The following is a 13,232-nucleotide window of genomic DNA, read 5'->3' as shown; positions in this document are numbered from 1 at the left end:
TGAATAGGGAGAAACAGAGAAACTGGGAAACAGGAAGGAAGACCAGGGGGAAAAACTGCATATTGTTCCTTTTCCTCCTAAGCTGCATTTTGATAAGACACATTATCTTTGTAAGGACAAAGATAAGTCACAGCCAAAAAGAACCAAATCTTATTTTGTATATGTGGGTTGTTAGAAATAAGGTTACAATTATAAAGACTTGGGAGACCATCTAGTTCAGCTTTTTCAAAACACAGAAGAAGCAGAGGCATTAGAACAGGACTAGAATTCTACTGAATTAGACAATCAGGCATAAAATCAACAAGAATTACTTAAAATACTGAATTATATAATCCTTTAGTTAGTTGAAAGACTCTAGAAATAAGTTAATTGAGTTATCTGCAGATTTTTTTCTCTTCCTTTTCAACACACCCTCTTCCCCACAGAAAAAATTACGGACTTCAGTAGCAATTCTTAGCATGCATTTGTAAGGGTGAGAACCTGAAAAATGAAAAAGCTCTCACTGAAAATCTCTTCTATCCAAAGCCTTCATTTAAAAATTTTTAAAAAATGTTTATTTATTTTTGAGAGAGAGACAGAGCACAAGTGGGGGACGGGCAGAGAGAGACAGGGAGACACAGAATCTGAAGCACGCCCCAGGCTCTGAGCTATCAGCACAGAGGAGGACACGGGGCTCGAACTCATGAGCTGTGAGATCGTGACCTGAGCCGAAGGTGGATGCTCAACCAACTAAGCCACTCAGGCACCCCCAAAGCTTTCATTTTAAAAGTGATATAATTAAGGGGCACCTGGGTGGCTCAGTCAGTTAAGCATCTGACTTCAGCTCAGGTCACGATCTCACAATTCGTAGCATCGAGCCCGGCATCGGGCTCTGCACTGACAGCTTGGAGCCTGGAGCCGGCTTCGGATTCTATGTCTCCCTCTTCCCCGCTGGCGCTCTGTGTCTGTCTCTCAAAAATAAATAAACATTAAAAAAAATCTTAAAAAAAAAGTGATATAATTAAGGTTCTGCAAAGTGAAATGCTTTGCTCAAGAGCACACGCACAGCAGAAAACCACAGTGCTCTGATCCTAAGGAGAGGCTCTTACCATTTCACAACTGCTATCGATTTAGATATGAAGACTCAACTGCAGAAACTATATAGTTACCATTATGATGGACTGCCCTGCGTAAGAGAAGAGACCAGAGATCAAGACTAACACCTGGGTTTCCTTTCACCTTTTTATCCTGGGCATGTTCCAAGGACTAGATTCAGGTTTGGTAAAAAGCCATTTTTATTTTAGCTACCAAGTTCTTCTTTTTTTTCAGCTTTTTAAACTAGAAATACTGATTTTATGCTACTCTCTTCATTTCTTCAGCAAACGGATGACTTCTTGCAACACTGCTTTCACTGCCCACCTCCCAACTTGACTTTGTGCCTTTTCTCCATTCTATATTGAGAGATGAAAGTGCTCAAGGTACTCAAGACTTCCAGAACTAGCCTCTCTTACCTGTACTGTAAGAGCCATTTCGGCATGTGAGTTAGCCAATGTAGCAGGTCATGTTTCTTTATTATTTAAAACGTTCCACCACACATGTGTTAGACAGGAAGGCTATAGAACTTTAACGTGCCTACTGATCTTATCTGAAGGTTAAATAAGCTTTTGACAAAAGTGCAAGCCTCTGATGCCCCTACATAGTTTGAGGAAGTCAAATCCTTCTTTTTTTTTTAGTTCTCAAAAAAGTTACCACTCACAGACAACAGAATATAAGCTTTCCTGGTATCATTCCAAATGTAGCTTTGTTGTTTTCTAACATGTTTTTTATTTTTTTTTAATGTTTATTTATTTTTGAGAGAGAGAGAGAGAGAGAGAGAGAGAGAGAGAGACATAGTGTGAGTGGGGGAGGGGCAGAGAGAGAGGGAGACACAGAACGTGAAGCAGGTTCCAGGCTCTGAGCTGTCAGCACAGAGCCCAAAGCAGGGCTTGAATTCATGAGCTGTGAGATGATGACCTGAGCTGAAGTCAGACGCTCAACCGACTGAGCCACCAGGCTTGAACTCTTGAACTGTGTCGGACGCTTAACCAACTGAGCCACCCAGGAGCCCTGTGGAGCCCCTGTTTTCTAACATTTATAATACAGTATTGAAGTAAAAATTCCATTTGAAAGTTGAGATGGGGCAGGGGCATCTGGATGGCTCAGCCAGTTAAGCGTCCAACTCTTGATTTTGAGTCAGGTCATGAGAGCTCATGGTTCATGGGTTCAAGCCAGGCATCATGCTCTGTGCTGACAGCACAGAGCCTGCTTGGGATTCTCTGTCTCCCTCTTTCTGCATCCTCCTCGTGCTCTCCCTCTCTTTCTCTCTCTAAAAAAAAACATTAAAAAAAAGGAAGTTGAGATGTGGCAGATCTTAGGGACAGTGAGCTATTTTATAAAGATTTATTTATTTGTATACAAAGTTATTATCAAGGCAATTTCTTTCCCAAGTGGATTAAATACCTCCAATATACTCAATACACTTTCTACTGGCTGGGAACATCTTTGGTTCTTGGACAGGAAAATGGTAAACAACAATTTCTTCATACAGCTATCTAATTTCTTCCAGAAAAGGCTGGCTGTGGTATCCTACAACCTGCATTTTTCTTTGTATTCCTGACATCGCTCTCTGGCTCCAAGACCCACCAACAGGGTTCTCTTTCAATAGGTCAAATAGAAGGCCAATGGCAAAAGTAAACTGCACACACAGATATACAATAAATGTTGAAAAATAATACACAAGCATCTTAAGTAAAACACTAGTCTACTGGTATAGTTGCAGATCAAGACAACCAGGGGTCTGAATCCTGGTTCTGCCATTAAATATGTGAATTACAGCAAGTTATTTAATCTCCTATTGTCTCAGTTCCCTCATTTTTGAGAGAGTGGCTCCCTCATAAAGTTGGTGTGAACATTAGATAATATATGTAAACAGCTTAGAATAGTGTCTGGCCCATAATAAGGGTTATGTAAATTTATGCCATTGATATTATCAGCCATAGTCCAAATGAGGGACTAGTCATCAGGCAAATCAGGGTCCTGAAGCTCACCTCATCCTTTACTCCTGGACCCAAGACATGGAAATAGGAAGGGTTTCTCTTTAGGGGGTCTGACTTCCCTTTTCTCTACTTGGTGTATGACACCTTGTATGCTAATCTCTCTCTCTGTCCACCATAGTTCTTCCTGTTAAATACTGAGCTCATGACAGAAAGTGACAAGTTGACTGCTTAGTCCCATCTTTTCTGGTTTATAATTCAGTAAAGAATAGCTTCAGTTTCTCATATTCCATCCTGTAACAACATGTGAGACTCTACCAAGCCAGAATGCTGTAGAATAGTGGCTTTAATACTCATTTTCTCAGCTCCACGATACACACACATTACCACTTCGACAACAACAAAATACCAATACATAGAGAGATACACTTTTTCCCCAAGGTCAGGAGAAGAAAGGCTAAATGTCGGCCTTGTAGATGGAGGTGTCAGGTGGCTAAAATAGACTCTATTGTAAATAATAATCCTGTGTTAAAAGACATTGACTGTCAACAAAAGATGGCATTTAGCAGACTTAATTCAAAATTTTCCTGTGATTACACTTCAGGAGATCAAGGTCTCCACAAGACCAAAATACTGGCTATTGGGTGCTGAGACTTATTTTCAAGTTTCCTACCTTTTTTCCTCAGTGCCTATTATGTGTAGAGCATTGTGTTAGGATCTGAGCAAGATTTAAAAGAAACAAAAACAAACAAACCGAACAGTCCTGATCCCTAATGGGCTTCCTAACTGGGCACCATGGGAGAAGGAAGATGTATGTGTTCCATGGGACTCAAAATTAAGATGATATGGGAGCCCCGCAAAAAGAATGATTTGATTTTCAGCATTTCCAGGTGGGTGGGCTTTCCTACACCACAGCACTCCCAGGTCTTGTGTCAGCAGTGATCCGAGAAGAAACATCAGACTCTCTCAGCCAGGGTAAGCATGTGGTTTGAACATATCCCACAGGTGGTTCTGACATAAACCACACCTTTTCTAGGAAAAGACTTCATTAAAAAAAGGTGGCAACTAAACTGGCTTGGAAAGATGGAGAAGATTTCAACAGGTACAGGAAGATGGGGCATAACAGGTAAAATAAAGGCACTGTGTAGAAATAAAGCAGGGAGGAGGAAAGTGAGTTGTCTGTTGGGAGAACAGCAAATATGCCAGCTGGCTGAGGTTAGATAATGTAGGGCTTCAAATGCCATGATAGGAATTGGAAATGTATTCTGGAGACCTGTGGTTTTCAAATTTGTTGCTTCCAGGAGCAGCGGCACTCCAATGAGGTCTTTTGGGATCACTAATCTCTCTGCTCCCTCCCTACCTGAGATTCAATTACAGAAACTGCACTTCTGTCTACACACACACACACACACACACACACACACACACACACACGTATAGATTCAGCACATGATTTCTTTGAATAAAGGGAGGCCAGTGCTGAACTGCTTCTGGAAAAGAAAGAAAGAAAGAAAAGAAAAGAAAAGAAAAGAAAAGAAGAAAGAAAAGAAAAGAAAAAGAAAGAGAGAAAGAAAGAAAAAAGGAAGGAGGAAAGAGAAGAAAAGAAGAAAGAAAAGAAAAGAAAAGAAAAGAAAAGGAAAGGAAAGGAAAGGAAAGGAAAGGAAAGGAAAGGAAAGGAAAGGAAAGAAAGAATGAAAGAAAAGCCCAAGTCCCATCCCAGACTGTTTCAATCAGAATTTAATGAGTACCTAGGGCTGAGAACTGCTATCAGACTATGGAGTCACTGAGGGCCTCAAAGTGTGGTCCAGAGAACAACAGTCTTATGCAAACCTATTGAATCAGAATTTAAAAAGATCTCTGGATGACTGATATGTATATTAAAGGCTGAGAGGCGCTGAAGGAAGGTTCCATGTGATATAATTTACTGATCATCTTCTGTATGTCAGACACGATGCTAGGTACTTTTTGTACTTCTGTGAGCCTTGGTTTCCTTAACTTACCTGTAAAAGGAAACTTTACATTGTGGGGCCTTTATTAAGAATTAGATAAAAAGTTTCAAGTACAGTGCTTGGCAAAGAATGTTTCAAAAATGGCAACTGTTACCATTAACACATATTCCTTCAAATGACTGCCTTTGTACAAAATTACTGTTATCTGAAACTGAGGCTCAAAGAAGTCCAATGGCTGGGCAAAAATTACACTGTAAATGGTGGAACTGAGCTTCAAACCTAGGAACGTGTCATTCAAAAGCTCATCTTCCTTCCCATACAGCTCTCTGGCATCAAGGCTTAGTGTAGACTGGAAGCGACACAAGCAGAAGACAAGGCGGCCCTGATGAACTAAGAGGTGCTGGCATCAGCGCCCACATTTCTGCGTCAGAGATGAGAACTGGCCAAAATTACAGCAAGTACCAACAAAAGGCAGATGTGAGTTATGTGGATCCCAACATCATGGAAACATTCAGCAACTTAGCTAATATTTGTATAGCTTTTGGTTAGTATTTAACAATATTTATTCATTTATTTTTTGTGTGTTTTTAATTTTTTCAATATATGAAATTTATTGTCAAATTGGTTTCCATACAACACCCAGTGCTCATCCCAAAAGGTGCCCTCCTCAATACCCATCACCCACCCTCCCCTCCCTCCCACCCCCCATCAACCCTCAGTTTGTTCTCAGTTTTTAAGAGTCTCTTATGCTTTGGCTCTCTCCCACTCTAACCTCTTTTTTTTTTTTCCCCTTCCCCTCCTCCATGGGTTTCTGTTAAGTTTCTCAGGATCCACATAAGAGTGAAAACATGGTATCTGTCTTTCTCTGTATGGCTTATTTCACTTAGCATAACACTCTCCAGTTCCATCCACGTTTCTACAAAGGGCCATGTTTTGTTCTTTCTCATTGCCATGTAGTACTCCATTGTGTATATAAACCACAATTTCTTTATCTATTCATCAGCTGATGGACATTTAGGCTCTTTCCATAATTTGGCTATTATTGAGAGTGCTGCTATAAACATTGGGGTACAAGTGCCCCTATGCATCAATACTCCTGTATCCCTTGGGTAAATTCCTAGCAGTGCTATTGCTGGGTCATAGGGTAGGTCTATTTTTAATTTACTGAGGAACCTCCACACTGCTTTCCAGAGTGGCTGCACCAATTTGCATTCCCACCAACAGTGCAAGAGGGTTCCTGTTTCTCCACATCCTCTCCAGCATCTATAGTCTCCTGATTTGTTCATTTTGGCCACTCTGACTGGTGTGAGGTGATATCTGAGTGTGGTTTTGGTTTGTATTTCCCTGATGAGGAGCGACGTTGAGCATCTTTTCATGTGCCTGTTGGCCATCCAGATGTCTTTAGCGAAGTGTCTTTTCATGTTTTCTGCCCATTTCTTCACTGGGTTATTTGTTTTTCGGGTGTGGAGTTTGGTGAGCTCTTCATAGATTTTGGATACTAGCCCTTTGTCCGATATGTCATTTGCAAATATCTTTTCCCATTCCGTTGGTTGCCTTTTAGTTTTGTTGGTTGTTTCCTTTGCTGTGCAGAGCTTTTTATCTTCATAAGGTCTCAGTAATTCATTTTTGCTTTTAATTCTCTTGCCTTTGGGGATGTGTCGAGTAAGAGATTGCTATGGCTGAGGTCAGAGAGGTCTTTTACTGCTTTCTCCTCTAGGGTTTTGATGGTTTGCTGTCTCACATTCAGGTCCTTTATCCATTTTGAGTTTATTTTTGTGAATGGTGTGAGAAAGTGGTCTAGTTTCAACCTTCTGCATGTTGCTGTCCAGTTCTCCCAGCACCATTTGTTAAAGAGACTGTCTTTTTTCCATTGGATGTTGTTTCCTGCTTTGTCAAAGATGAGTTGGCCATACGTTTGTGGGTCTAGTTCTGGGGTTTCTATTCTATTCCATTGGTCTATGTGTCTGTTTTTGTGCCAATACCATGCTGTCTTGATGACAGCTTTGTAGTAGAGGCTGAAGTCTGGGATTGTGATGCCTCCTGCTTTGGTCTTCTTCAAAATTACTTTGGCTATTCGGGGCCTTTTGTGGTTCCATATGAATTTTAGGATTGCTTGTTCTAGTTTCGAGAAGAATGCTCGTGCAATTTTGATTGGGATTGCATTGAATGTGTAGATAGCTTTGGGTAGTATTGACAATTATTTAACAATATTTAGTCTCTAGATAGGTTTATAGAGTTCACAAACAACTTTTGTATGTATCATAGTCTTTAACCTTCACCACAACTAGGTAAAATGGGATTATTATTCTAAAATGAAATCACTCCATTTTTTTCTCCTTTTTAAGGGCCTTTATTTTAATAGCACAAACCTGGATTTCTTAACACCTTACAGAGGCTTTCATGTCAGGCCTTGTGTTTAAGAAAAATCCAGATTCTCAATGACATGCACAGAGTTCATCTCCTACCCTTCTTTCTTCCTTCAGCCCATCGGCGAAGGTCAGAAGTAGATGGGTTTTTGGTCAAAGGAAACATGACCAGGGCAGGTAGCACAGGTCTGGCGATCTTGTTTGCTCCAGTGAAGGAATGAAAGGTACCTGACTGAACTCTGGGGGTTCTTGGCAGAAGTGGTGCCCCAGTTGGAGGCGAGTTTTTTTTAAATTTTTTTTAACGTTTTTTAAATTTATTTTTGAGACAGGGAGAGACAGAGCATGAACAGGGGAGGGTCAGAGAGAGGGAGACACAGAATCTGAAGCAGGCTCCAGGCTCTGAGCTGTCAGCACAGAGCCCGACGCAGGGCTCGAACTCACGGACTACGAGATCATGACCTGAGCCAGAGTCAGATGCCCAACCGACTGAGCCACTCAGGTGCCCCTGAATATTTGACTTTAAAATAGAGTCATCTACCCAATTGAATACTACCAGACATTCCAATTACTAAACTAATTTTATTGCTCTGATCCACAACCTCCAGCTATCTTTTGATTTCAATTTAGCTTCTCAGTAGGCATGCCTATAGGGAGAGAATGTACTTCTCAAAGGACATGAATGTCCAGACCCCTGGGCACTGATAGTCCTCATCACAAATATAACCATCACTCTTTTTCTTAAAAAAAAAATTTTTTTTAATGTTTATTTATTTTTGAGACAGAGACAGAGCATGAACGGGGAGGGTCAGAGAGAGGGAGACACAGAATCCGAAACAGGCTCCAGGCTCTGAGCCGTCAGCACAGAGCCCGACGCGGGGCTCGAACTCACAGACCGCGAGTCATGACCTGAGCCGGAGTCGGCCGCTTAACCGACTGAGCCACCCAGGCGCCCCTGGAGGTGAGTTTTTAAGAGACCAGTCCCACAAACACCTTAGGGGAGAAGAGAGAATGAGCAACCAAACAGAAGACTAAGACGTTGCTTCCTGGCTTTTGGTGTATTCGTAAAATCTGAGTTATGTCCCCTACCTTGCACATCATTTGTGCCAATATTTCTATGAGGCATCCTTAGGAGTCTACAAAATTCCTGACTCCATAGCTATAAAGAATACACGTTTTAAAAAGGGAAGCGCATGAATGGATCTAGAAACATTTTGCAGGGATGGAGCTATGACGGCACTTTCCTACCGCCTAGTTGACCAGGCACAGCCCATTATGCCCTTGCTTTCATCGGAGATTTTGTAGTCTGCCCTTGTGAAACATTTATAGAAGTGACTTCCAGCACTCAACTTAGTGATTTAATATTATACAAAGTTCATTAGTCATGGTATCTACATCAATTCTCTACAGACGCTATTATTACCTCTCAGGTTTCAGCCATTGCGTTCTCTCTTTGTAAGCAAAACAAACACAGATTTTATTGAAGATTTGCAATTTAAGAACCACCAATTTGTAGCATCCCTTAATAACTCCTGTCAATGTAGGCCGTCTTTGAAGGATTCAGTGGTTTTTGCTTTTGGCAGTGCTACAGTGGTGGAAATAACTTACGCTGCCCGTGCCCATCGTACAGTGTCTGCTAACGCGCAGGGTTGCTGGCTGCCAAGCAGATTTAATTTACCCACTTCTCAGCTTGCATTAACCTTTGAATAATAAAGCACAGCTGAGGCTGCTGTAAGAAACAAACCGAGGAATGAATAATTAAAAGCACCTTCTCAGCCTTGGAAAGACCAATCCCTAACCATTAGGGGAGATTTAATTGTGACTGAACCAAGCATTAAAGAGGCTAATTGTATTCTTTATAAACTGAAACAAATGCTAAGGACATAGTGTGACTACAATATCTGTAGTATATGAAAAGCAAAGCTCTGAAAGCGCCCCATAATCAGTTCAGATGAAAAAAAGGGAGAGGAGACGGATTCTAAAGAAAAACAATTACTTCTAAAGATGGGCACTCTTGCTGTCTACATGCAGACCAAATTGCTACTACTTATAAGAAGCTATTATTCACGTAACACAGGTGGACTGGCTAGAATAGCATCTGAAGGGATAGAAATGTTAAAGCTGAAACAAAAGGTTGAGAATAGAATAGATTACAGGAAAACCCTATCTCCTTTGAATCTGTCAAGTGCTTATGCCAGCTGGGATTCTTCTTTGCTTTTGATGGATTTAATTTTCCTCTGGGAACCCAAATCTAATGTAGCTGTCATATTTATGTGTTAAGATCACTAAACAGTCATTGATATTTTATATACTTGCTAATACGTTGTTAATGCCTAATACTATATTCAAACCAAAGAGTAACCTCTTTATCTGAATGGTTGGAAACGATTATGTTTCTAGACCTCCGGCAAAGGGCAAGACATCCCCCTAAATCAAAGAGAGCAGTTCCCCCTCATTAGTGACTTTAAAGTATGTGTTTTTAATACTTCAAATTAGGAACTTTTCTTGTACCTAAGTTTATTTGCTAAATTTAAGGTCTTTTTCTCTACCTCTGTTCATAAAGCCATTATTGTCAATGCCCTTCTCATAGTAACCTTTCAATTATTAGGAGGTAGGCAGGTAAAAATTGTTCTGTACTAAGCAATTTTATGGCTTTTAAAATGGCTTTAGTTTTCACTTTTATGCTTCTTTTAATTTTCTGAATGAACTTCTCTAATTTCTGATATATCTAACTTAGAGACGACTCTTTGTATAGAGTAGGTAAAAGATGATCAAAAGATGCTCACAACTGGATTTGCCATTTTAGTACAGACCAGCTTCTCATTTGGGAGAACAAGAATACTATTTTTTTTGTTATATTCTTAATATTTTCCTGTATCACATCAATTTTTGATATAAGAAAACTAACTGCTGGTTTATTAACTACTGGGACTAAACATCTTAACAGTCCTATTTGTAATTAATCACTGGAAACAGTTCTCATTACTCCTGTTTCTTTTGAACATCACTATACCCTTGCCAACACCTTCCAGCTGTCAGGTACTTGTTTAAATTTCCTTTGGTGTTCAGTCTATTGTATTCTTCTCACAGTTAGCCATTTTGTAACACTTGGTTTCACTCCAGCCCCAGCAAAATAAATGATCCCTACCCCTGGTTTCCCATAGGCCGTGACTTCTGTCTCCGTTACAGCACTTATACTAGGTAATTTTGCCGCCTGCCTTTAGTGGAATGGAGTCTCCTGGGGGCAGGCATTATGTCTTACTCATCTGTATACCCTAGTCAGCTGCCATGGTGTCTGGAACACAGCAGATACTCAATGTTTTTTGATTCAATGTGAATTCACAAAGAATTGGCACTTGTAACAGCGCCGACTGGGGAGGGAGTAGATACTGATTAAACATAGGATTAGCTTTTGGGGGGGATTATTTTATTTTAAACCTTTTAATTTTAAAAGTTATAAATTTATAGAAACATTGCAAAGATGGTATAGAGTCCTCATATACCCGATAGCCAGTTTCCTCTATTATTAACATTTTACAGTAGTATGGTACATTTGTCACAGTTAATGAGCCAATACAGGTATGTTACTATTATTAGAGTCCTTAGTTTATTGAGATTTCCTTAGTTTTTTATCTAATATCTGTTTTTTGTTTCAGGATTCCATATTATTTAGTAGTTGTGCCTTTTCATAATGCTCCATTCTTTAAAAACATTTTTTTTAATGTTTATTTATTTTTGAGGGAGAGAGACAGACAGACAGACAGACAGACAGACAGACAGACAGACAGAGTGTGAGCAGGGGAGGGGCAGAAAGAGAGGGAGACACAGAATCTGAAGCAGGCTCCAGGCTCTGAGCTGTTAGCACAGAGCCCGAAGCAGGGCTCGAATTCATGAGCCGTGAGATGATGGCCTGAGCTGAAGTCAGACGCTTAACTGACTGAGCCACCAGGCGCCCCAATGCTCCATTCTTTTTTAAAAAACACAGTCATACCTCATTTTATTATACCTTGTTTTATTGCACTTTGCAGATACTACGTTTAAATTTAAGGTTTGTGGTGACTCTGAGTCACAAGTCTGTCAGCACCATTTTTTTCCAATAGCATGTGCTCACTTTGTGTCTCTAAGTCACACCTCGGTAATTCTCACAATATATCAAACTTTCCTATTATTATTATATTTGTTACAGTGATCAGTGTTCTTTGATGTTACTATTGTAACTGTTTTGAGGAACCATGACCACACCCATATGAGACAACAAATTCAATTGATAAATACTGTGTGTGTTGTGATTGGTCTACTGAATGGCCATTCCCTGCCTCTCTCCCTCGCCTTTGGCCTCCCTATTCCCTGAGACACAACAGTGATAAAATCAGGCCAATTAATAACCCTACGATGACCTCTATGTGTTCACGTGAAAGGAAGAGTTACATGTTCCTTTAAAAGCTGGAAATGATTAAACTTAGTGAGGAAGGCATGTCAAAAGCTGAGATAGGCTGAAAGCCAGGCTTCTTGCAGAAAACAGCCAAGTTGTAAATACAAAAAAAAGTTCTTAAAGGAAATTGAAAGTGCTGGTCCGGTCAACACATGAATGATGACAAAGCGAAACAGACTCATTGCTAATATGGAGAGAGTTTTAGTGGTCCAGAAAGCAGATTAAAGCGGCCACAACCTTCCATCAAGCCAAAGCCTAATCCAGAGCAAGGCCCTAACTGTCTTCAATGAGAGAAGGGAGAAGACTGCAGAAGAAAAGTTGATTGCTAGCAGAGGTTTGTGTACAAGGTGTAAGGAAAGAGGCCAACTCCATAACATGAAAGTGTGAAGTGAAGCAGCAAGTTGTTCACGCAGAAGCTGCAGCAAGTGATCCAGAAGGTCTAGCTCAGATCATTAACGAAGATGAAAATCTACAGATTTTCAATGTAGAACAAACAGCCTTACACTAGAAGATGCCATCTTGGACTTTCATAGCTGGAGAGGAAAAGCCAATGCCTACCTTCAAAGATTCATAGGACAGGCTGACTCTTTTGTCAGTGGCTAATGCAGTTGGTGACTTTAAGTTAAAGCCAAAATTCACTGACCATTCCAAAAATCCTAGGGCTCTCATGAATTATGTTACATCTACTCTGCCTGTGCTCTATAAATGGAACAACAAAGCCTGGATGACAGCTCATCTATTTACAACATGTTTTACTGAGTATTTTAAGTCTACTGCTGAGACCTACTATTTGGGAAAAAACAATTCCTTTCAAAATATTATTGCTCACTGACATGCACCTGGTCACTTAAGAGCTCTGATGGAGATTTCCAACAAGATTAATGTTACTTTCATTACTGCTAATACAACATCCATTCTGTAACTCATGAATCAAGGAATCATTTTGACTTTCAAGTCTTATTATTTAAGAAACATATTTTGTGGGGCGCCTGGATGGCTTAGTTGTTTAAGTATCTCACTTTTGCTCAGGTCATGCTCTCATGGTTCATGAGTTTGAGCCCCATATCGGGCTCTCTGCTGTCAGCACAGAGCCTGCTTCAGATCCTCTGTCCCCCTTTCTCTGTGCCCCTTCCACCTTGCTCTCTCTTTCTCAAAAAAGTACATTTTGTAAGGTTACAGCTACCATAGATAATGATTTCTCTGAGGGATCTGGGCAAAGTACATTGAGAACTTTCTGGAAAGAATTCACCATTCTAGATGCCATTAAGAATATTCATGATTCAGGGGCGCCTGGGTGGCACAGTCGGTTAAGCGTCCGACTTCAGCCAGGTCACGATCTCGCGGTCCGGGAGTTCGAGCCCCGCGTCAGGCTCTGGGCTGATGCCTCAGAGCCTGGAGCCTGTTTCCGATTCTGTGTCACCCTCTCTCTCTGCCCCTCCCCCGTTCATGCTCTGTGTCTCTCTGTCCCAAAAATAAA

The 13,232-nt window shown here is 40.6% G+C and overlaps 1 protein-coding gene across 9 annotated transcripts in view; it reads right to left on the bottom strand.

The window, feature by feature from the left end:
- The window catches only part of LOC101082513 (ubiquitin-conjugating enzyme E2 E2), a 371,654-nt gene that overhangs the window by 99,722 nt on the left and 258,700 nt on the right, over nt 1-13,232 (bottom strand). The gene's annotated exons all lie outside the window — the stretch shown is intronic.

Source organism: Felis catus, chromosome C2, assembly GCF_018350175.1.
Source record: "Felis catus isolate Fca126 chromosome C2, F.catus_Fca126_mat1.0, whole genome shotgun sequence".
NCBI lineage: Eukaryota > Metazoa > Chordata > Mammalia > Carnivora > Felidae > Felis > Felis catus.
The sequence above is the reverse complement of the archived record's forward strand: the minus strand, read 5'-3'. Positions and strand labels throughout refer to the sequence as shown.